Raw genomic sequence first — 24,675 nt, forward strand, 5'->3', positions numbered from 1 at the left:
TCGTGAGCCTCAGCTCACTTCATCGGATGAAAAGGGTTCACACTCAAAAGAATTTTTACAAAAGATCATTCATTCTATTGGGGTGGATCAAAGCCAAATCTATAATATGAAAGGAAAACAGAACTCAGAAAGTAAGAAAAAAAGCAAAGGGATGTGGGACATAGAATACAGATATTCTTTTAGTTGTGGTTCTTCACCTTCATGTCTCCCACAATGTCCTTGTTCTCATGTAGAAGTGAAGTAGCATTTCAAATATAAATTATCTATTTTCACTGAAGTATGAAAAAGACAGAGAGAATTACCCAAAGATATTAAATTAAAATTAGCATAATTTAGAAAGTATTTAGTAGAGCAATGTCTTCAGCATACATTTGAAATTGCTATGGACAAACAAGCTGTAATTAATAAAGAGCAAGTTAAAAGCTGACGGATCTCACTCTCCAGTTGTGAATTTTGTAAATAGGAACTGATTATAACAAATATGGCCAATCTATTTGACATGAAGATCAGTGACTCACAGGCTATAGGTATGAATGAATGAATGAATAAATAAATAAATCAATAATAGCTTCACAGAATACTGGTATTGGTGATCTTAAGAACTCTAGTTTTTAGCCCTAGTACTGTATATTTGTCCTAGTATGGTTTTGAAAGAGAAAAAAATTCTTTTTTCAGTTTTCTTCTTTCATTTGGTACTACAGAAATAATGGGCCAGATCAAGGGAGCCTGTTATTTACACCATCTGAGGATCTGGCCCATAGAGTGTAATTATAATACGTTCAGACCATGCGTTTATAAACTTTTTGTGCATCAGCCAGTGTCTTACTATATTAGGACAACGTAGTTATTGAGCCTATAAACCATGATGCACCTTATCTGAAACTATCTCAACAAATCTTTGCAAGTAGAAGAGGAAAATTCAATTTTATGTACAGATGGAAAGCCATATTTATCATATCACAATATATTTTGTAATGATATGTCTGTAGCTTTCCAAAGGATCACACAAACACATTTAAGGAACTGGCTAGAGAATTCATAAGCCTGTTCAAGAAGCAAACATAATACGATGCAAAATGGCTGATGCAGCCGTAAAGAAAATAGAATGACATGATTTTTCACCTCCCAGACATTTGAAAAAGGCTTCTGAAACTATGGTTTAGAAGTATCAAAATGCATAAGGGGAAAACTTCATGGCCCTGGCTTAGAGGAGTTACGCAGGCATAAAGATTGTGTCACTGAGTAGAGAATTGAGGCCAATATATTCATGGGCAGAACGTTTCATAGCAACTTGCTAGTATAAATGTATTGGTCTATTATTTCTACCGTTATGCCATTAGATTCTCTCTTGCTGGACTTTACAAGCAACAAATAGATATACATGCATGGAATATGGGTAATTTGTTATTCCTCAAAATCATAGAATCATAGAAATGAAGGGTGGGAAGGGACCTTGGGAGGTCATCAAATCCAGCATATCACAGACCAGGATGTGAGCAGTCATGTCTAATGGTTGGGGCAGGAGTCAGCAGTCAGGAATCAGAACCAGGGTCAGATATGAAATCTGAAGTGAGGAATTGGAGCCAAAGGTCAAAGCCAGGTTACCTGGAGAGAAGGCAAGGCAGGAGCAGGGCTGGGAACAAACAGGTTTGGGAGCTATTATAGCCATGGACAAATGCTATGAGCAGCCGTCCAGCAGCTATTGCTTGTGGGCCCACCAGTCAGGAGCTGTATCCAACCAGGCAATCTACTACACACCAGCTGTACTTGTTTGGTGGCCTGGAGACTGGCTTTGCTGCAGGCCCTGATTCCTGACAGTGCCCCCTGATTGAGGGCACTTCCTAGGCCTCAGATCCAGTTTCTCAGGATACTTCCAGTGGCACTCTTGCAATAGGTCTGGACTGTAGCCTTCCAAGTACACAAAGTACTGGAGCCTTCCCTTAATTCATAAGACTTGAAGATTCTGTGGACCAATACTTCTCCTGTCCACAGACTGTTATGGGTAGTGCTTTGGGTATGTGCGCTCAGGGTGGGGCTTTAAAAGAGAGAGATGAAAGTTGAGGTACACCAAGGATTCAGACAGCTGCAATCAGAAGGCCACTGGCTTTACCCATTTTATAATCTTGAAGGGGCCCATGTATTGTTAGTCTAGCCTGGCAGTTGGGAGGCTTAATTTAAGGTTCTGGGCAGAGAGCCACACCTTATTGTCAAATTGTGGGCAGCCTGACAGTCTTGGTTTGCATGGTATTTATAGGTTTCTTTGATGGACAGCAGGAGTTTCTTGAGCTCTCAGTGCATGTGGAAGGTTAAATTCTCAGCAGCTGGTGAGAATGGACGATGGTGGGTTGAGGCGTAGATTGCATTGTTCTATATTAATTTGGCATAGCACAGCAGGGGGAGGCAGTCATCCTGGCAGTAACTCAGAAAGCAGTGAAGATACTGCTCCAAAATTTGACTGCCTCTGTTTTCCCACTGGTCTGTGGGTTATAGGCAGACAAAGTGAGAGACTCAACACCAAGGAGTCTGAGAAATTCCCACGAGAATTGTGGTCCCCAGTCTGTCAGGAAGCCATGGTAATGGAAGACATTTTTGTAAGGACCTTGCTATTGAACCCAGGCCTGCCAGGTCTCTAGGTGGTATCCTCTGCTGCTGCACCATGACTGTACACTGACTCACTGTTCCTGACCAATAGCCTTAGTGCTAACAGCTTTTCTTCATGCAGAAATTTGCCTTGCAATTGGTATGCCAACATACAGCTACAGGAGGTTTAGTCCAAACCTTGCAGGCCAGATTCACCACTGGCATAAGAAGGCACAAATCTGTTGACTTAACTGTGCCAGCTTACACTAGTAGTGAATTTGGTCCTAATTTTTCTAATAAAACAGAGTAAAAGATGATGAATCATGTATCTCTGTATGTATCTCACAGTAACATTTCATCTAACAGCAGCATTTCCCTTCTTGTATTGGGCCCTATTGCAGGCTGGTGGCCCTTTAAGACTCAGCCTTGCTTGTGACCTAGAAGCTATCCCTCAGCCACACTGGTGAGGTATTAATGTAATGATCATTAGTGATCCCCGCTGGGTGTGATGGAGTTTAATTATAAGGAGAGATCCCAGCTGCCATGGATCAGAGTCAGGACTACTTAGATAGAGCTATAAACTTGGTCTGGGTGAAAAAACTCAGGAGAGCTCTCTGTCTCTTGGGGAAAGACCTGGGGAAACCATGCTTGAAGACCCCCTAAGATCTGTGTAGGTTTTTGTGGGGGATCCTTGAGCTCGGCCCTACAAGGAGCAGGGAAAGCCCTGAAGGGAAGCTGCTAGAGGCCTTAGGGAGGGGAGGCAGTGGGGGAAAAATCTGCTAGGGGAAGTCATATATGGGAAGCTCTGCAGGGGCTAATAAATGGAGAACTTCAGTGTAGCCCAAAAGGCGCTGCAACATTATTAACTAGATGACATTCCAATTCATGGTTGGATCTCTGTTACTATGAAAGGGGACTGAACTTTTATGTGACTTGGCTAAAGGGCCAAGCCCTGGAGCACCCAGATAGATGGTTGGGAAAAGACAGAGAGAGACAGGCCATTGCAGAGCCAAAGAAGTGGCTCTGAGGGGTCACCAATGATGAAGACCCCTTGCAATGCTGTGTCCAGGCATGGGGAAATGGGGCAGCCTTGTGGTAAGGGTGTGCTATTAGAGACCTTGTGGTGGGGTGTTCACCCCATAAAGAAAGACAGTAAGACCCAGGAGGGAACAGACCTTGACTACTGGCTAGAGGGTCCCTGGGCCAAAACATGGAGTAGCTGGTGAACGGGCAGCATATGGGAAGATTGCTTAGGACTGCTGAAGGAAGACTTTAGTATCCCAGAAGACAAAATGCATATAATGACCTGGGTGGAGGGCTGAGTTACAAAGAGGCAGTAGCAGCTCGTAGAGCAAGTGAGGGGCTGCAAACCACGAGAGCACAGCAGAGAGTCAGTGTGCAACCCCAGGAAGGAGTGTTGACCTTGCGATGCTAATCCCCATTGCAGCAGCAGAAGGCACCATCCTAGCAGTGAGTAGAGAGCTCTGTCACAGGCCCCTTCACATGTCTATTTTAAACAAAAGAGACTGTCCTCTCCAAATAAATACTTAAAATATTAAAGCATAAGGGAATTAAGCATATGTCCAAAATATTTACCGTTCATTCATCTGAAGGTCAAATTCAAAATTTATGAGTGTGTGAAATGGCATGCATGCTTTTTGCTTAGGTTTATTATAAACCCTGTTGAGCTAAAATCTCTTATATGAGCAATTATACTCAAGTAGTATGTTCCATAATCTATTATGACAGCATAATCCATTATGAAAAAGAGCAATCAAAAATATGGAAGTTAAGCCAAACTACTGAAAGTGCAATCAAAGGATATTTCCAGAATGTCAAGCATAGATATTTTAAATGCAAAAACCTAGTTATTCAAGGGCAGGCACTGTTTCTTTTAAATGTACAAAAATCAGGTATTTTAAAGTTATTATTCCTACCACACTGAACTCTGTCACACTGCTCATATATTTTTTTTTATAGTTCAAAGACATTTTATATACTAATACAGAAAATTTAACAGCATAAATGGTAATAGGAAAATAATTCATATAGTATGGGCAAAAGCCCTCAAGCTATGGTTGTGGTCAGGAACTTTAAAATTGCCCCATTTAACACAGTGAGAAGCTCAGCCATGACATTGCATTATAGTATGTTTCTGCATTTCATTATCCTAGGGTCATTGTGTTTGTAAAGAAAGAAGAAGTGGGGGGTAGGGGGGAATGAGAAGCAGTCAACATTTTAATATCCCCCAGCAACTTCCAGGGAAACACTGTGGGTCAAATTTCCCGAGAGTTTATAGTAGATTACATTACTGGATTATTCATACTTATTGAAGGTGACAATAAGGGACTGAAGAAATGATGAAATACATGAGCATGGTACTGTACTATCTAAGGGTAGCATGTTCAACACATTTTGGGTATGGATGTCACTGGGGGAAGCCAGATCGGTTTTACATTGGGAAAAGACAGTTTTCTTGAGGCTGAAAGTTGACAGCTCCTAAAGCTGGAAGAAGATACAGTACTTGTCCCTGGGGCTGGGCAGTTGTGACAGTTGCAAATAGTTACGCCTGTCTTTCTTTGGAGTGTGTGTGGGGGAAGGATCAAGAGGATTTGAATGTGTACTCACTACATCGGTGACTTCAGTCGGATTGTCACATATGTCCTGAGGGCTTTATGTTGCTCTCAGAATGGCCACTTGTCAAATTTGCTTTGCATCACTATTAGTATCTATTATTGCAACGATAAATAGATGCATTTTATATCATATATGTATACATATTATGTGACATAAATATCATTAAATATATTTGTACTCTCAACTTTCTGAATGTGCTGTTGCTGCTTCATCAACCATTCTGATTTACAGTGGTCCTTAAAATCAGAAAAGACCTTCTACTGGGGTTTATGCTGACAGCATTCTTTATTTTGTTCAAATGCAACTTTTCCCAACAGACAGAAACAAGCAGCCAGTTTCTCAGGCACAAAAAGTGAGCTGAATAGATTAAAAACTGCCATGGGTTATCACGGCAACCCAAGTTGTGAAAAAAGGTAGGTAGGTTCCAAAACCATGTGATCAAATATGGCACTAGGGAAAACAACTGTGTCAAGCTACTAGAGTATCAAGTGTCCAGAACCAAAAGCATAACTTTAGGTCTCCAGAAATATGCAATTAAAATAAATATATCATCTGATAACTGTCAGAAAATCAGAAATAGTCGCGGACACTTTGATGATGGAACGTGGAACTTATTGGGTCAATATATTTATGCACGAAGCACATTAATTTTCAGACGGGGACACTAAAATCATCCTTAACGTGGATTTATTCATAGAATCATCACAAAGACTACCCGTAACATTGAATACTGTACATGAGATTTTCTAGAACAGAGGCTCATTTTTATTTCCGCATTCTTTTGTAGTTAACATACAAATTCCACGTTTATACCCAGAAATGAATGTTTAAATCATTAAATACCCCATTTGTGCATACCAGTGTCCTGAAGTTCCTGCAGTTGCATAAAGAAGTTTTCCAAATGAAATGCAAAAGTGCATGGACCTTGACTCTCACATACTGAGCCAGAATTCCACACAGTATCTCATTCCTTAGTGGATGAAATTCACCCCTCTACAGAGGCCTAGTGCAAAGCCCCACTATCTATGAAATGGTGCATAGGACTAGTGCTAACTCTTTGTACAGAGGTGAAATAACCTGTTTGTGTCTATTGTATAATAATGCTTTGCATCTATATATCACCTTTCATACAAGGTTCTCAAATCACTTCCCAAACATAATTAAACTTCTCATCACACAGAGGTAGGCACTTTAATAACAGGAAAAATGAAGCACAGAGAAATTAAATGACTTGTTCAGGATCAGTGTTGTAGTTTTGTTGGTCCCAGGATATTAGAGAGACAAGGTGGGTGAAGTAATATCTTTTACTGGACCAACTTCTGTTGGTGAAAGAGAAAAGCTTTCAGGCTACACAGAGCTCTTATTCATGGCTCTTTGTTCCGTAGCTTTCAGTGAGAAGCAGACCTGGCCATAAAACCCAGGGATTCTGACTCATAGTTCCTTGATCTAACCACTAATAATGACTAACAATACTGATAATTAATAACACTTCTATAGCATTTTACACATTCAAAGCACTGTTCAAACACTAAATGATTAATTCATCCTCACAAAAATGATTGGATGGTAGGTAAGGCCCTGATCCTGCAGCCATTTACAGACCTGCTGAACTCTACACATGTGAGTAGTCCCACTGGAATCAATGGGAGTATTTGAGTGTGATGTCAGAGACTAAGTGCTTATTATGATGACTATTATTTATCACCCCCATTGTACAAATGGGTGAACTAGGAAGTTCAGACAAAGAATTTAAATGAGCTGCATGAGGTTACTCACAGACACTACCTCTAAATTCCTTCCTGCCCTGATAAGTCCAATAGTGGTGAGAATAAGAGAAGGAAAACCTGTCTAAATCTCAGAGGAAGGCATTATACGTGTACAAAAAGTAGCAAAATGTATAAAATACCTTGTGATGCTCTTGGAGTATATTGTAAGTCACAAGCAAAGATCTCTTCAACAATAGTAATTTCTGATGCAAAGCCACAGAAGTTGGAGAAATTTGGCTCCACACCAAACTGTCTGAGTCAGCAAGAAATTAGCTTGTGTGAAGAAGCTCTTCTATTATACTTCTGTTTTTGAGGAACCAGGCTGCAGAAAGTTACTGGTAAGATGAGACTTCATGCAAAGGCAAGTATGCCAATATTTTAACCTAAGAATAGAAACATATGTACTGATAATGGGGTAACAACAAAGGTTTGTGCACTTAGCATGAAATTCACCCTTATACAGAATGCTAGCCCAGGTGTTCTGCATTGCTTAAGCTCTACTTTCCTGGCCTATTTCTCAATGGAGTAAATTTGGCCTAAACTTTTATTGTCTACTTCCCAATGTTTCTTTTAATATTCCTGAAGCCAGAATTTCATTGCAACTATGGTAGTAATTGAAAATGATGATGTTGATACGTATTTTTAATTATCTTTTAAAATGTATTGAAAACTATGCAAAATGAAGCAACTCTGTGATGAAGGCTGAGCTAGCCATTCCCCTGCCTCCCCCACCTCTTCTTCCCCCCCCCCCCAAAAAAAAGGAGGATTATTCAGTTTATTGGTTCAGGAAAGATGAGTTTGTATGTATCAGGGAGATTTTCATTCCTTTTTTTTTAAAAAAATGAAACAAGAGGTACTCCATCTCCATATTTCCATACGGTGTCTGGTAAATCAAATGACTGTATTTTTATATCCTAAAAGTGAGCAACTCCCACCCCCCTGGAATATGGTACAGAGTTTGATCCGTTAAGTGCTCCAGGGAAAATTCAGCCCGTACAGAGGCACTGCATAAGACTATTTAAGTCCCATTTTGAGCAGGCCTTAAGCTTGCTCTTTACATAGGGATGAATCTCATCCTTTCTGTACAGAGATCCCGATGAAGTCAATGTAAGTTCCATAAACTGTACACTTATAGCAGCTGAATCAATATTAACCAAATGGTCTTAGGACAGTTGAAAATATCTTTGATTTATGGCTTACGGAGACATAATTTTTGTCCAGCAGCATGGAAATATTTGTCCAGAATAAATAATTCTTATGAGTCACTTGAAAAGAGAGAATGTGTATGTATATAAAGGGCCTGATCTATGCTTCTTGAACACCCACAGCTTCCATTGAAGTAAATGGTGGCTTTGCGTGTGCAAGAAACACATGGTCAGGTTCTGACTGAGGAGTAACAGAGGTAAGGGATAGAAAAGTACTGTATGAGGGGAATGCAGCTTGTAAAATAAACTTCATTCTGATTTCTCTTGAGGTAGTTAAGGTGAAAAGAGGGGTTAAGGAAAGAGAAATAAGAAACATGTATAATTCAAGGACGAGTTAGGATACATCACTGATCAAATTTTAAACACTGCATTTTGTAGTCAGGAGCTGGGGGAGGAATAATAAATGACATGAAAAGAAAAGCTATGCTGAGCACTGAAGTGCATACAAAATGGCCCAGTGACCTACAATTCCTTATCTGTAGCAATGAAATATATTAGCATATGTAATGTTTCTGGGAAGTGATAGTCTTTGCATCTATGACAGAGTGGAATATGTAGTATAGCTGTAGCCATGTTGGTCCCAGGATATTAGAGAGGGGTGTGTGTGTGTGTGTATATGAAGTAATATCTTTTATTGGACCAACTTCTGTTGATAGAGACAAGCTTCTGAGCCACACAGAGCTCTTCTTCAGGTCTGGGAAAGGTACTTCAAGGCTCACAGCTAAATGTAAAGTGGAACAGACTGCTTAGAATAAGTGTCAGAGTTGTAGCTGTGTTAGTCTGTATCAGTAAAAACAATGAGGAGTGTTAGGATATAGATATTCAGGCCTGTCTGCAAAGGCCTGTACTTTAAGAATTTAGGTGTATTCTTATCACTTGGCTAGTTCTAGAGGTATAAAAGAAAGAATCAAAATCACTGTCTGCTGGTGTAACGGCCTTCTCTTACTGTGACAGTCTGAGGCCCTGTGCTTAGGCTAAGGCCTTTGGCTAAGCAGCAGAGGCAGCCATAAGCTAGGAAGCCAACAGTCACATCCTCACATTCCAAACTAGTCACACTGAAATAAGGTGCTATTGGGCTGTTAGGCACTATCAGGACAGGATTGTATTCCTATCACCTCCAGAGAAAGGGAAGTGCCTAGAAAATGTAAAAGGAAACTTAGTTTGATAGCATCCTGTCTGGCAAGAACTCACTTATCAATAGCTGGGATGTGAAATCCTCACTTCTGTGTTGTCTTGTCATTATAGTTCCCACTTTGCTGTTGTTTGTCTGTATAATCTCTGTCTGGTTCTGTGATTGTTCCTTTCTGCTGTATAATTAATTTTGCTGGGTGTAAACTAATTGAGGTGGTGGGATATAATTGGTTACATAATCATGTTACAATATGTTAGGATTGGTTAGTTAAATTTCAGGAAAATGATTGGTTAAGGTATAGCAAAGCAGAACTCAAATTTATATAGCCTGCAGTCAATCAGGAAGTGGGTGGGTGGGTGCAGGTGGGGGAGATTGGAATCATGTTTTGCTAAAGGGGGAAATGGGAACAGGGAATGGGGGTAAGGCAATTGGAATCATGTTTGGCTAAGGGCAGGAATGGGAACAGGGACACAGGTGTAAGGCTCTGTAGTGTCAGAGCTGGGAAGGAGGATACTAAGGTAGGAAACTGGAATCATGCTTGCTGGAAGTTCACCCCAATAAACATTGAATTGTTTGCACCTTTGGACTTTGGGTATTGTTGCTCTCTGTTCACGCGAGAAGGACCAGGGAAGTAAGCAGTGAAGGAATAAGCCCCCTAACAAGGAGTCCTTGTGGCACCTTAGAGATTAACACATTTATTTGGGCATAAACTTTCATGGGCTATAACCCACTTCATCACATGTATGGAGTAGAAAATACAGTAAGTAGGTATAAATATACAGCACATGAACTCCCATCTTTTCATGTGCTGTATATTGTCATGCATTTAACAGGAGGTTTTCTGCAGACTTTTCTGCCATGTTAAAAAGTTCAATGCAAATAAGGGCTTGATCCAATCAAATTTAACCCCTCTGGCTGCTAGCTCATAGAATATCTGCAAGCTTCTTGGTCTCACTGTTATGGGGGTTCCTCCTCATGAGGAAGGTAAGTAGTTCTTTAATTCCCTCTAGCCTTCTTAGAATTCTGAGCTCCGTGCCCACCCCATACTTTGGCATCAGACTAACTCCGGGTATTGAGCACACTTAGCACAGGAATTGCTTCCTCCAAGTGCCTGTTGGGGTGCTAGTCACCCGAAAAGGTTGGGCAGGAGATGAGGCAATGGCCTTGCTTGCTCCTTCCCAGTTAGCCAGGTGTGCTTAGACAGCGAGCTCATGGGAGGCATGCTGTACTCTAATTGTGTGCACCCACCCCCTGCACTCTTGGAAACTCTGCCATCCTGAGATACACATGCTCTTCCTCAGGTAGAGCAGCTCTGCACCAGCCCTAATGCCAGGCCCAGTTCCTAATAGACATAGTCTTGTCCTTGTTCCTAATAGACATAGTCTTGTCACTCCAGCTGGTCTGTTACTCTGAGTCATCTTTGATTGATCTGTCATGTACCTGTGAATTATAGAATGTGCAGTAATGGAAACCCTCAGGACGTTTGAGCTTTGGCCTGCTAAACCCAGGGTTGTGAGTTCAATCCTTGAGGGGGCCATTTAGGGATCTGGGGCAAAAATTGGGGATTGGTCCTGCTTTGAGCAGGGGGTTGGACTAGATGACCTCCTGAGGTCCCTTCCAGCCCTGATATTCTATGATTCTAATGTGCATGTGTGAGCTATTTCTAGTACTACTTTGAACCCTATTCATTTGTCTTCTAAATGGTGTAACTCTTTATTCATATTCCTTTAGAGAATCACATGGTTGTGCTTGAGTCAGGTTTTAATGCCTTAATTTCCCCAAGCATTTAAAATGTTGTACATTTGTAGTAAATTAGCATGCTAAACTTGGCTTGATGTTTGGCTTGATGTAAGCAGTGCCACAAAAGCGTTACAATATTTTTGAACCCTCTATCCGTTTAAAGCTATTTGAATCAATTTCTGGCTCTCCATGATTCCAATAAGTTATTGGTGATAAAGGTAGCAGGGAGGTAATATCCCCTCTCTGTGCTGCTGTGGTGAGATCACATATAAAATTCTGCATTCAGATCTGGGCACCAGAGAACTGTAGACAAATGGAGGGGAATTAATAGAACAGCAATAAAAATAATTAAGGGGCTGAAGAGATTGACTTTTGAAGAAAGATTAAGGGAACAAAATATGTATAACTTGGCTAAATAATGACTAGGGGAAATTATACCCTAAATAATTCCTTTGCCTCGCTGATGTTTGTCCTTCAAGTATTTCTTGAAGGGTATTACAAGGATGTACCATTAGGAATAAAAAACTGAATCTGAACATTTGAAGGCTGGGGATGTATTTTCAGATAGGCCAAATGCTGACATGTTTACTCAATTCTGACTCTGTTCTTATTCAGACAAAACTCCCATTATTTTCAATGAGAATTCAGACAAAGTAAAGGACTCCAGGTATGGTCCAGGAGTTTATGTGCCTATAAGCATCATTCCCAAGGACAACTTTGTAAGGAAAACAGCAAAATCTGTTTTCAAGCTTTAAGAGATCATCTTCCTGTTCCCCAGAATTAAAGTGAGTGGTCTATCTGTCAGTGTGCTTGTCACCATGGTAATAACAAAATCAACAGCTTATCCTCAGCAGCATACTTCTCTCCTATTAGTTTAAATGAGACATATGCAATAGTACTAAGGGGAGAACAGACTATTAAGGAGAATATCATTTCCTTTAACTTCCCACAGCACTATATCCTTCCTCAGAGCCCAGCTTGATAACTCAGACTAAGGGCTGGAGTATCCTCTGTGGTTATTGGGCTGCTGGTGTTCCTCACCCCTGCTTGCCCAAAAGAGACACTACGTGCAGCAGCAGTTAGTGCCCCCGTAAAGCTGAGCTTTGCTGGACACCAGGGGCATGCACAACTTCTGTTCGGGGGGCTATAGATCAGTGGTGTTGTGGGAATCTCAGGAGCGTAATTTACAGCACATTGCATTTTTTGGATCCACCACATGAAAACTCCCATTCCCCATTCAGAGATCTCCACCTGTTGGAAGGAACTACTGTTTAGTAAAAAGAAAAGGAGTACTTGTGGCACCCTAGAGACTAACAAATTTGAGCATAAGCTTTTGTGAGCTACAGCTCACTTCATCGGATGCATTTAGTAGTAACTTTATTTCCGCCCCCAGTTATCTCTTTGCTTCCATGAGCTGTGAGATGCTTGTTCAGGTAGATACTACTCAAGGACTCTCGGGAGGGAAAGTGCAGCCTCATTGACAACATACCCCTTCCCCCACATTTTCCTCCATCTGCAGAGGTGCTCCAAAGACAATGGGCTTTGTGTGTTGTGGGGTGGGGACAGGCCAGAGGACTCACATGCTTTGGAGGTATTATGTCCCCTCCTCTCTACACACACTGGAAGTGTAGGTGTAAGTGAGTGTTGCCTTTATCTGCATTAATTTATGCTGGTCCTCTTATCTTATAGCAAAATCCCATGAGTAAGGTTTTGTGAGACAGTGGCCAATGCTACCATTGAGGCAGGTGAGACTGGGATGTGATGTAGAAAGAAGCATAAGGTACAGCATGGATGGACCAGACCTTCAGTGGATCTCCTGAGTAGTGCAGCTTTGAGAGATTGAACTTTTTTCTCTCTGAATCTCCATCTTCTGAAAAAAATGACAAGGCAGAAACTCCCAAATTTCTATCTGTGTGTGGGAATAACTTAGAGACCCTAACAATATAATAGGCAAACAGAACAACAGACCTTCACTCCCACCCCCAAAATCAGAATCCCATTACAGCTGTGCACAAACACTGACCTTAATTTTAAAATTGACAAATCTGGCTATCAAGACTCTGTACTGCTGATTGCCAAGTTAAGGGGTCTATTTTCTTCTCCAGATGTGCACACTTAAGTCCAATTAATATCAATGGGAAGTACATGTGTATAAAACACCCCTTAGAACCCACACACTGATGCTGCCAGTTACATGCCTTCTTTTCATCAACATCAGTAAAGAGTTTTCCATTATCTTTTCCCAGCAGATAAACCTGCCCAGAGCCAAGCAATATGAACAAACTTGTTTGAAAAGTGTCTTCATCTTTGTGTGCTGGGGAAGGTGCACGTGGGAACTAGTGATGCATTATATTTACAGAGAGGGGGGCCACCAGCTGATGTCTTATGAAAATCAATCTATTTAGAGACGGTTATACTGATACTCAGTATAAATCTCTCCTCCCTTCCTTCTTTTAATAATGATTCATTTGTGTGAGAACAGGATCTTGGTTTTAAAGAACTCATTTGCTCCTGCTGTTTATTTCCCTTCTGAAGCCATAATGTTCTGTGACATCACAATTAATTGCTATAGAGGTGATTTATTATGTCACAGAAGGTTTATATTTTTTTCTACTCTACCTCACTGCAGTATTGCAAACATAAATTCATTCACATTTGTGGAGTGATAAGACTACCATTATGGAGTACCTATTTGCTAGTACTGTTAGAACCTAGGAACTTATCCAACTCCTGTTGACTTCAGTGGGAACAGAATCAGGCCCCTACATCGATTACAGGACAGATCCTCAGTTGGTGTAAATCTGTTGGTGTAAATCTGAAGTCAGTGGAACTATGCTAATTTATACTAGGTGAGGATCTGCCCCTATGACTTTCGTGGGGAGTAAGCCATGTGAGCAGATGAATCCTGTTTTTATGGCAATGTCTTAGATATTAAAACACCAATAAAAAAAGACAGAAAAAAGTCTGAAAATATGATTATGCAAAATTCTTGCTAAGCAGAATGATGTCCAGAGTCCTTGAGGCATAAGCAGGTCATATTTAACCCAGAATAGGAACACAGAATATGTAACTTTTTAAAATTACAGGCTGTATCATGTATCTACCCAGGTGTTTTACCCAGGGAGATGTCTTAAAATCAGTTGTGGTGAACTGGAATCTGTTGTTTAAACCTTTTTTTAATCTTAGGGTTAGGAGAAATTTACATCTGACATGGAATGAGACTGTCTGATACACCCAGAGCCATATGTGCACAGGAATGGCCTTAAAACTGAATTTGTAGGCAGCTATGGGTTTAAATCAGCCCTTTAGAGTTAAACTTAGTTTTGTGGGTGAATAATCACGCATTGGAAATACTTAAATTGCTTGGCTCCCAGTGATGATTCCGTCATCATCATAATAATAGAAACATTCTGCTTTGCATTTTATTATACCAAAAATGATTTCACTTCAAAAGAAACCCCCACAAATTTAGATATCCCTAGGATGTAGTATTCACCAGCTTTGCACTTAGCTACAAGTAAATGAAATGTTAACTCTAACATTATAGAATATTGAACATGCACATTAAAGCTAATCACTGAGCACATCACTATTGGGAAAGAAATGCAAAGGGCTACAGTTCCCATTCTGGTAACATGCAGCCTCTGCAAAGCACATGCAACTCACAGCAACACCACAACTTTTGGTGATTAATGCTTTTTAAAGGAAACTCTACTGTCTACAACCCAGACAATGTGCCTGGTTACATTGCGTGAATAATCCAGTAACAAGCCTCTCCTCCATTGTGATTTGTTAATCAAGGCAGGAGGCTTTGGACTGAGAGCTATTCTTGCCTTTATTGCTCAGCAGAATAGCAAAATGTTTTCTCAACATTTATTTTGCTGCTGGTATATACACCAGCAGCATATATATATATATATTAATTGGGTACAATATAACCATCCCATCCTCATGGCAGTCTGTCAATCTCTGGTCTACTCCCTATGAAATTTCTTTCCCTTATAAATGACAGAAGTATGGGCATAACTTCCTTTTCTTTTGCTGCTCCGATAAGACTGGCCCAGCATGTAGCCCACAGTAGAAGAGAAAAATGCACATGAACCAAAAGATGAGTGCTCCAATCTGAGTTTGAATGTTCTAATCACCATGCTCTGAGAATAACTGTTTTTTTACTACATTAGTGATGGCTGAGATTGGGCTGCATCTACACAGCCCAAATCCTTCTATGTGGTGGGCCTTAATGGATAAATCTGTGATCTCTCCAGAAGCTGGTCAGACATCTCCCTCTTCCCCACATTGGGCAGAATTTAAATTGGCTGCTAAACCTTTTTCTGGGGCCCCAATCCTAGGACTGCATGCAAATCTACCTGATTGGACTGGTACTGCTGAAGGCATTCGGCTCTCATTTAGGCTGCTATGAATCCTATCATGCGGTTCGTATTTTCCCTCTAAAATGTAAGCATCATACTGCAGGTGTCTTAATGTTTAGTTTTGCTTTTTTAGCTGGTCACGTTCCAAGTGAAAGTAAGTTTTTGGGGCACCATCCTGGAACAACAGGATTTAGGAAAGGAGTAAAGTCCATCCTCTGAACCTAAACACATCTTAAAAGATTTTAATGGTCATTCATCTACTCAAGAATGAGGGAAATAATGACTTTCTTCCCTTGAAAGGACATAATTGCAAAGATGCTTTCTCTAAGATATTACAAATGATCGGATATAAGAACACGGGAATTTCCTTTTTAGGAAAGATTTGCCAGAAGGGATAGAATTATCTCTTGTTAGATGCACAAACAGCTTTTTGTCATTTGAGTTGTCTCCATCTTCTGACACTGTGCTATATCTATCTGTTTGTGGTTTGATGCCTTCAGGAATATGCAGGGAGATTAAGCTGCAGAAGTTTAGTTATTTTCTGTATTCGGATGACACATAGCTTTGCGTCTTCATCTTGATGGACTAGCAAGAGTAACTGAGCTAAGGTTTGATGGACACTGAAAAGAGCAAAATGATAAAAAAGAGGTGCTGTTGGTGGGTTGGGAGAATAAAGCTGTGAAAGATTATACTGGAGCCGATGATGGAGGTGTCTGCCTGCCATTACTGACCAGTAGATAATCTAAGTGCCTAGTTGGACTAACAACTACATTTGGATGACTAAGGAGAAGTGATGGCCAAAGTAGCTTTCCGCCTTCCCCCGCATTTATACTTGACAGGAGGGGTACAGCCTTTGAGTTTGGACACAGCTCTCGCTACTGGCATCTGTGCCTTTGTGACCTCAACATTAACCATTGCAATGTTCCCTTTGGTGTGAGTCTACAAGTAACTCCATTTGACAGGTTTCAGAGTAACAGCCGTGTTAGTCTGTATTCGCAAAAAGAAAAGGAGTACTTGTGGCACCTTAGAGACTAACCAATTTCTTTGAGCATAAGCTTTCGTGAGCTACAGCTCACTTCATCAGATGCATACTGTGGAAAGTGTAGAAGATCCTTTTATACACACAAAGCATGAAAAAATACCTCCCCCCAACCCCACCCTCCTGCTGATAATAGCTTATCTAAAGTGATCACTCTCCTTACAATGTGTATGATAATCAAGGTGGGCCATTTCCAGCACAAATCCAGGGTTTAACAAGAACATCGGGGGGGGGGTAGGAAAAAACAAGGGGAAATAAGTTACCTTGCATAATGACTTAGCCACTCCCAGTCTCTATTCAAGCCTAAGTTAATTGTACCCAATTTGCAAATGAATTCCAATTCAACAGTTTCTCGCTGGAGTCTGGATTTGAAGTTTTTTTGTTGTAATATCGCAACTTTCATGTCTGTAATCGCGTGACCAGAGAGATTGAAGTATTCTCCGACTGGTTTATGAATGTTATAATTCTTGACATCTGATTTGTCCATTTATTCTTTCATGTAGAGACTGTCCAGTTTGACCAATGTACATGGCAGAGGGGCATTGCTGGCACATGATGGCATATATCACATTGGTGGATGTGCAGGTGAACGAGCCTCTGATAGTGTGGCTGATGTTATTAGGCCCTGTGATAGTGTCCCCTGAATAGATATGTGGGCACAGTTGGCAACGGGCTTTGTTGCAAGGATAGGTTCCTAGGTTAGTGGTTCTGTTGTGTGGTATGTGGTTGCTGGTGAGTATTTGCTTCAGGTTGGGGGGCTGTCTGTAGGCAAGAACTGGCCTGTCTCCCAAGATTTGTGAGAGTGTTGGGTCATCCTTCAGGATAGGTTGTAGATCCTTAATAATGCATTGGAGGGGTTTTAGTTGGGGGCTGAAGGTGATGGCTAGTGGCGTTCTGTTATTTTCTTTGTTAGGCCTGTCCTGTACTAGGTGACTTCTGGGAACTCTTCTGGCTCTATCAATCTGTTTCTTCACTTCCGCAGGTGGGTATTGTAGTTGTAAGAATGCTTGATAGAGATCTTGTAGGTGTTTGTCTCTGTCTGAGGGGTTGGAGCAAATGCAGTTGTATCGCAGAGCTTGGCTGTAGAGGATGGATCGTGTGGTGTGGTCAGGGTGAAAGCTGGAGGCATGTAGGAATAGCGGTCAGTAGGTTTCCGGTATAGGGTGGTGTTTATGTGACCATCGTTTATTAGCACCGTAGTGTCCAGGAAGTGGATCTCTTGTGTGGACTGGACCAGGCTGAGGTTGATGGTGGGATGGAAATTGTTGAAATCATGGTGGAATTCCTCAAGGGCTTCTTTTCCATGGGTCCAGATGATGAAGATGTCATCAATATAGCGCAAGTAGAGTAGGGGCATTAGGGGACGAGAGCTGAGGAAGCGTTGTTCTAAATCAGCCATAAAAATGTTGGCATACTGTGGGGCCATGCGGGTACCCATAGCAGTGCCGCTGATCTGAAGGTATACATTGTCCCCAAATGTAAAATAGTTATGGGTAAGGACAAAGTCACAAAGTTCAGCCACAAGGTTAGCCGTGACATTATCGGGGATAGTGTTCTTGACGGCTTGTAGTCCATCTTTGTGTGGAATGTTGGTGTAGAGGGCTTCTACTTCCATAGTGGCCAGGATGGTGTTATCAGGAAGATCACCGATGGATTGTAGTTTCCTCAGGAAGTCAGTGGTGTCTCGAAGATAGCTGGGAGTGCTGGTAGCGTAGGGCCCGAGGAGGAGGTCTACATAGCCAGACAATCCTGCTGTCAGGGTGCCAATGCCTGAGATGATGGGGCGCCCAGGATTTCCAGGTTTATGGATCTTGGGTAGTAGACAGAATATCCCAGGTCGGGGTTCCAGGGGTGTGTCTATGCAGATTTGATCTTGTGCTTTTTCAGGGAGTTTCTTGAGCAAATGCTGTAGTTTCTTTTGGTAACTGTCAGTGGGATCAGAGGGTAATGGCTTGTAGAAAGTGGTGTTGGAGAGCTGCCGAGCAGCCTCTTGTTCATATTCCGACCTATTCATGATGACAACAGCATCTCCTTTGTCCATTTGGAAGAAATTGCAAAATGTGGCTGCTTGCTGGGGGAGTGGAGCCTCTTCTCAGGAGCATATCACACCTGTGCTCCATCAATTGCTCAGGCAACTTTCTGGCTTCCAGTTAAAATTTAAGATGTTGGTTTTAACCTGCACCCAAAGCAGCCACATTTTCTGGGCAAGGCCCATCTGTTCACAAGGGTAATAGAGCCCTCCCCAGGAGCTGATGTTGCTGCTGGTTTGAAGGTCCTTCATGGCCTATCCTTTCCCTGGACTATGTGATGGGCCTGTTTCTGAGATACTAGCAATGAAAGCTGAGCTGACAATGAAAGCCGTGTTACCTCTCAGGTCCCTAGACCAAGCAGTGAGGTTGGGACCTTTCTAACCTTGGAGAGGAAGAGGACTGTTTGGATGAGCTCCAGATACTGCCTTTTGTCTCCCCAGGACTTAAAGTGGGTGGCAGCAGCTAGGCTTCTGGTCCTCCCCAGCGCACCTGGCCTATGCAATGGAACTGGGGCCTTCCCAGCCCAACCTGAACAAGCACAGTGATGGGAGCTGAGGGGGCAGCTGCAGCCAGGTTGTCTTCGCATGCTGCGCAGTAGGGCTGAAGCCTTCCTCTACTTGAAAAGGATGGGCAAGGGCCTGGGTCCAGATCATTCTTCTCCTAACCTTGCTCAGTCTGTCCCACTGAAGAGCACAGTGCAAATGGCTGGGAGGGGGCAGGTGGGGAAGCAGAGTCTGTTGGGCGTGGGGTGCGTGCTGGGGGAGAGGAGGTCCAGTGGAAGGGCCAGCAGCTGCAGTGGTTGGAGCAGCCCCTCAGCAGCGGCTTTCTGCCTTGGCTCTGTAGCGGGCCGCTGCCTGCAGGCGGACTGCCCGTCTGGCTGGGCGTGGGAGTCCCCTGGCGCGGCACACGCAGGGCGCTATACCCGGGCCAGGGCGAGGGAGTCTCGCGTGGGCTGCACAGCGCTCGGCCGGGGCTTCGCAGCTCCTCTCCAAGCGCCAACAAACGAGCCAGACTTCCGCCCCCTGCCCTAGCCCAGGCCGGGGGAAGGGGCGCGGCGGGGTAACGCCCGCTCCCCGCGGCGGCCGCACGCTTGGCAAGCCCCGGCCTGCCGCCGCCGCTTCACGTGGCCGCCGCTGCCTGGCTCCTCAGTGCCGGCTGGGCTCGTAGCCGCCGCGGCTGGGGACTGGCGGGCGGCGGCGGCGTCTGGCCGGCCGGAGCGGGCTGGCTCTGCAGACCGGGCGGACCCACCGCGCTGCCCGCCTCGCGGCTGCGGGGCTGGAAACCGAGCGGAGCCGGGCAGGCTCGCCCCCGGGGGCAAGTGTGGCGAGGAGACCGGCGAGAGGCGGGGAAGCGGTGAGTGCCACGCTCTGCCGGCCGGCCGGAGCGGGGTGGGAAGGAGCCGGCGGGCGGGCGGGCGGCTGCAGCCCGGGGAGCTCGGGAGGGTGCAGCGGGCGGCAGGAGGGATGCGGCGGCAGCGGCTCCGGTCTCTGGCCGGCTCCGCTTGGAGAAGTTGCTGCCTCAGGGCTTGCGGGCGGGGCAGGGGGGAGGCAGGGACCCGACTTGCATTTCTTAGCGACCAGCAGAGGAGCGCCCCGAGTTTTGATCACGGGAGGCGCCCCGCGTTGAGAGGAGAGGCGCCGGGAACTTCTGCAGAAGGGCTGCCGCTGCCCTCGCAGCCGGCGTGCTAGAGCAGGCATCGTACTACCTGCACAACACACACTGAGTGCAGACCCAGCAGCCTGCCTGCACCACACACACACACACACACACACACTCTCTGAGGAGCGCAGAGCGGGCATTGTACCTGCACAACACACACACACACACTCTCTGAGGAGAGCAGAGCGGGCATTGTACCTGCACAACACACACACACACACACACACACACTCTCTGAGGAGCGCAGAGCGGGCATTGTACCTGCACAACACACACACACACACACACACACTCTCTGAGGAGAGCAGAGCGGGCATTGTACCTGCACAACACACACACACACACACACACACACACACACTCTCTGAGGAGAGCAGAGCGGGCATTGTACCTGCACACCACACACACACACTCTCTGAGGAGCGCAGAGCGGGCATTGTACCTGCACACCACACACACACACACACACTCTCTGAGGAGCGCAGAGCGGGCATTGTACCTGCACAACACACACACACACACACTCTGAGGAGAGCAGAGCGGGCATTGTACCTGCACAACACACACACACACACTCTCTGAGGAGCGCAGAGCGGGCATTGTACCTGCACAACACACACACACACACACACGGGACTCATGAGGGCTGAGCAGGAATTTTACCCGTGGAACATACACAATGAGGTGTGTAAAGCAGGCATTTAACCTAACCATCCACACGTTTCTGCATATCTGTTTCATTACTGCATTCGCTATTTAGAGGTCTGCGTTTCCTGTTTACTGCCCGAAGGACGTGCAACCACACACAGCTGTGAGGTAGCGGTTTTTTGCTTTGTTACAGAAATGACTTGCTGATACTGTGATCGTTCAACCTTTACATTAAGATCAGCTTAGCTATTACTTTATGTATTGTAGTAAAGTATGTAATAAGATCTGCTGGGGGAGGGGTTAAAGGTGTGCATGCATAGGGGGTTGAGAGAGTGCTCGTACAGGGGTGTGTATGCGAATGTGTGTTGGGATGTAGATATACAGGAATTAGGGAGGATGGGCTGTGTCTATAACAGAGGGTTATGGGGTACTTGTAGGGGAGTTGGGTTTCTGTGTGCAGGTATGTAGATTTGTGTGATCAGATTTCTTGCTAGAAAGAGTTTGTGTTTTATTTGCTTTGAGAGAGGTCTGTAAGTATCCATTCTTGTTGGGCTTGATGCTCTTTGTGTTGGTCACACTCTCCATACAGAAGGAGAAAAAGAGATTTTTGTCATGTGCTGGTGGTTCTTGCTGACAATTTTCAGTAGCAACTGCTGGTGATGGCAAGATGCTTTAACTTTTTTCCCCTCCCCCACATTGTAAAGTGAAATATGACTGTAACTGCCCAGAATATCTTTGCATCAAAGACAGCAGGACCAGCATCCTTGATTGAGCAGGGACTACCTCTGAGGCCTTAACAGACAAGTGTTAAACCCCCTCTGGGCAAATACTAGGTAACATGCTAAGGTGTGTAATCTACTCTTCTTTATGTACATTCTTGGTTAGTCATTTCTTAATATGCACGCTCAGGGATTTAGCCTGGATGCTGAGCTATTCAGCATTTCCATTCTGTAAACAGATCGGGAGTACTTGACTTTTTTAAAATGTGAAAATGTTAGCCGGCTGTAGCGAGGCCTTGGAAGAAATGCATAATTACTGTATTTCAATAATGCAATTTTTGCTGTCATTGTTCTGGGCTGCCTATTGGGTTGATGCCTGTCTGCCTAAGAACTACCAGTTGGCTAATTACAGTAGTTTTATTTGTAAAACAGCTTTTATCTGGAGCGTTTTCCTTCAGTTAACTCAGCGTGCGCGTACCTTGAATAAAGTTGTGGATGGCTATTGTCATTCAGTTATGCATATTTTTAGATGCTGAAAGATGTTTCTTAAGGGCAAGCTGTTGACAATTAAAAATAGCTTCATAGTATGCATTTATTGAGAATGTAGTCAAGGTTTAGTGACCGCTTGTGGTTGACTCTTTTAAGCTATGAATCAGTCTGAACTTTGGAGATGTCACATGTGATCTTCCTTTTGCTGTACTCCTTGTTTTATCATAATACTACAGCCTTGCTCTGCAGGGATCACAGTTTGAATTGTAGGTTAACAGGACAGTATTTTAGCATGGTACTGTCTACATAGTTATGAAACCTTCAGATATAGATTTCATTCTGTAACCCTTGATTTGGAGACACTGCTTTAGTTTGCTTGTAAATGTGGAATTAAAATAGAATCAGTTGGAATGATTAGCCATGGAAGATCTTTATCATCTGATGCAGCTCCAACATACACCTTTTGTTTTGTGTCCAGAAAATGATCTACTTATAAAATAGAGTAATCAAAAGAACAGATTAGAGGCTGAAATTCAAAGCCCTGTATTCATTGGAATTACTCATGAAGAGTAAATATTTTGAAGGGGTAGCTGAAAAATGCCCTCGTTTACTCATTTGTGTCAACAACTGTCTAATCGAATAGTACTTGGCTTAATGCTGACTATACACTACTTTTGATTTTTGCCAAAAAGGGGACATTCTCCTTAAACCAGTAATAGTAAAAATTGGTATTTTTCACTCTGTACTGTGGTATAACTGTCTTTAAATGTTCTGTTTCAGAGTAACAGCCGTGTTAGTCTGTATTCGCAAAAAGAAAAGGAGTACTTGTGGCACCTTAGAGACTAACCAATTTATTTGAGCATAAGCTTTTGTGAGCTACAGCTCACTTCATCGGATGCATACTGTGGAAACTGCAGAAGACATTATATACACAGAGACGATGAAACAATACCTCCTCCCACCCCACTCTCCTGCTGGTAATAGCTTATCTAAAGTGATCACTCTCCTTACAATGTGTATGATAATCAAGTTGGGCCATTTTCAGCACAAATCCAGGTTTTCTCACCCTCCGCCCCCCCCCCCCCCCCAAACTCACTCTCCTGCTGGTAATAGCCCATCCAAAGTGACCACTCTCTTTACAATGTGTATGATAATCCAGGTGGGCCATTTCCAACAGAAATCCAGGTTTTCTCACCCCCCGCCCCCACAAACTCACTCTCCTGCTGGTAATAGCTTATCCAAAGTGACCACTCTCCCTACAATGTGCATGAAAATCAAGGTGGGCCATTTCCAGCATAAATCCAAGTTTAACCAGAACGTCTGGGGGGGGGTAGTTTGTGCTGGAAATGGCCCAACTTGATTATCATACACATTGTAAGGAGAGTGATCACTTTAGATAAGCTATTACCAGCAGGAGAGTGGGGTGGGAGGAGGTATTGTTTCATGGTCTCTGTGTATATAATGTCTTCTGCAGTTTTCACAGTATGCATCCGATGAAGTGAGCTGTAGCTCACGAAAGCTTATGCTCAAATAAATTGGTTAGTCTCTAAGGTGCCACAAGTACTCCTTTTCTTTTTAAATGTTCTGTTCATGTTAGTGATGCAAATGGTGTCACCTCTGATGCCACGAGAGCTCCTTTCGTATTCTCTGCTGCTGGTGCCACTTCACACTCCTGGGCATTGAGTCAGAGTAGTCAATTAGCTCTTCACATGCCAAGAAAAAGAAAATGAATTTAAATGCTGAGAAGAAGGAACAACTTGTATGAAAGGTCAGTGAACACTACCAGTTTTTTGATGATACTGGAACCTTGGGGATCCAGAACAACATACTTGTGTTTGTAAATCCTGTCAACATCGAGTCCAGTGCCATATTCTGAAGTCAACCACAAACTGATTTTATGATTCAAGAATTGTGATAGAAAATCCAGTTACAAATGAAAAATGTTTTACATGAGGGTTTATAAGAGGAATGTGGCTAACCAGTTGAAATTTGCATTACAAAATACGTATAATTCTGCTGGTATAACTGAAGATGCTATAATGGACTTAATTATCTTTACTAAGCTAAAACTACAATGGTTGGAAAGTGTACAAAGAAGGAGATAAAAGCAGAATGTTGATATTTCAGTTATTTCATGTGGCTAAATACAAGGACTGGACTAGACAGTCTACCACAAGTACTAACAAGACTCTCGTTATAGATGCATAGTCCAGTACTGTATATATGCATCATATATTATTGATACTTTTTAAAGTTCATTTAATCAATATAGGCAATTTGCTTAAATAGTTTAGTGCAGCAAAATTTGACAGTTGCTTTTCTTACCTGTTCATTTTTGACATTAGGTGTTCCTAAAATTACTGTCCAGATAGAAATTGGAAACTGCTCAGATCTTAATTTGTTTGCTAGAGACAGGCTGGTAATTTTAAAATAAAAGTACTGTTTCATGTTTTCAGTTTTTATTTGTAAAAAAAAAAAAAAAAAATGGGATTTTTTTCAGTGTTTTCTTTCCAAACATTAAAACTGGGATGAAATCAGGTTCAAATTTTTTAAAAAAAAAGGGGGGGGGGGAATTGGGGTTGGGGAAAAGAAAAACAAAAAAAACTTTTGTAATATACGCATTTTATTACTGTATAATTGAAACTTTTTTTTTAATGTACA

The 24,675-nt window shown here is 42.9% G+C and overlaps 1 protein-coding gene across 5 annotated transcripts in view; it reads left to right on the forward strand.

Annotated features, from left to right (window-relative positions):
- Positions 1–7,279: 7,279 nt before the first annotated feature.
- Positions 7,280–24,675, forward strand: part of CHST15 (carbohydrate sulfotransferase 15) — a 116,356-nt gene continuing 98,960 nt past the window's right edge. The window contains exon 1 of one of the 5 annotated variants that reach the window (XM_073354129.1): positions 7,280–7,344. The gene's annotated coding sequence lies outside the window, so the exon portion shown is untranslated. Of the gene's footprint in view, positions 7,345–19,471; positions 19,853–19,920; positions 20,975–23,534; positions 23,783–24,675 lie in introns of those variants that run through there. The other 4 variants (XM_073354128.1, XM_073354132.1, XM_073354130.1 and 1 more) reach the window with 4 other exon arrangements.

The sequence above is a fragment of the Lepidochelys kempii genome, chromosome 7 (genome assembly GCF_965140265.1).
Source record: "Lepidochelys kempii isolate rLepKem1 chromosome 7, rLepKem1.hap2, whole genome shotgun sequence".
In the NCBI taxonomy this organism is placed as follows: domain Eukaryota; kingdom Metazoa; phylum Chordata; order Testudines; family Cheloniidae; genus Lepidochelys; species Lepidochelys kempii.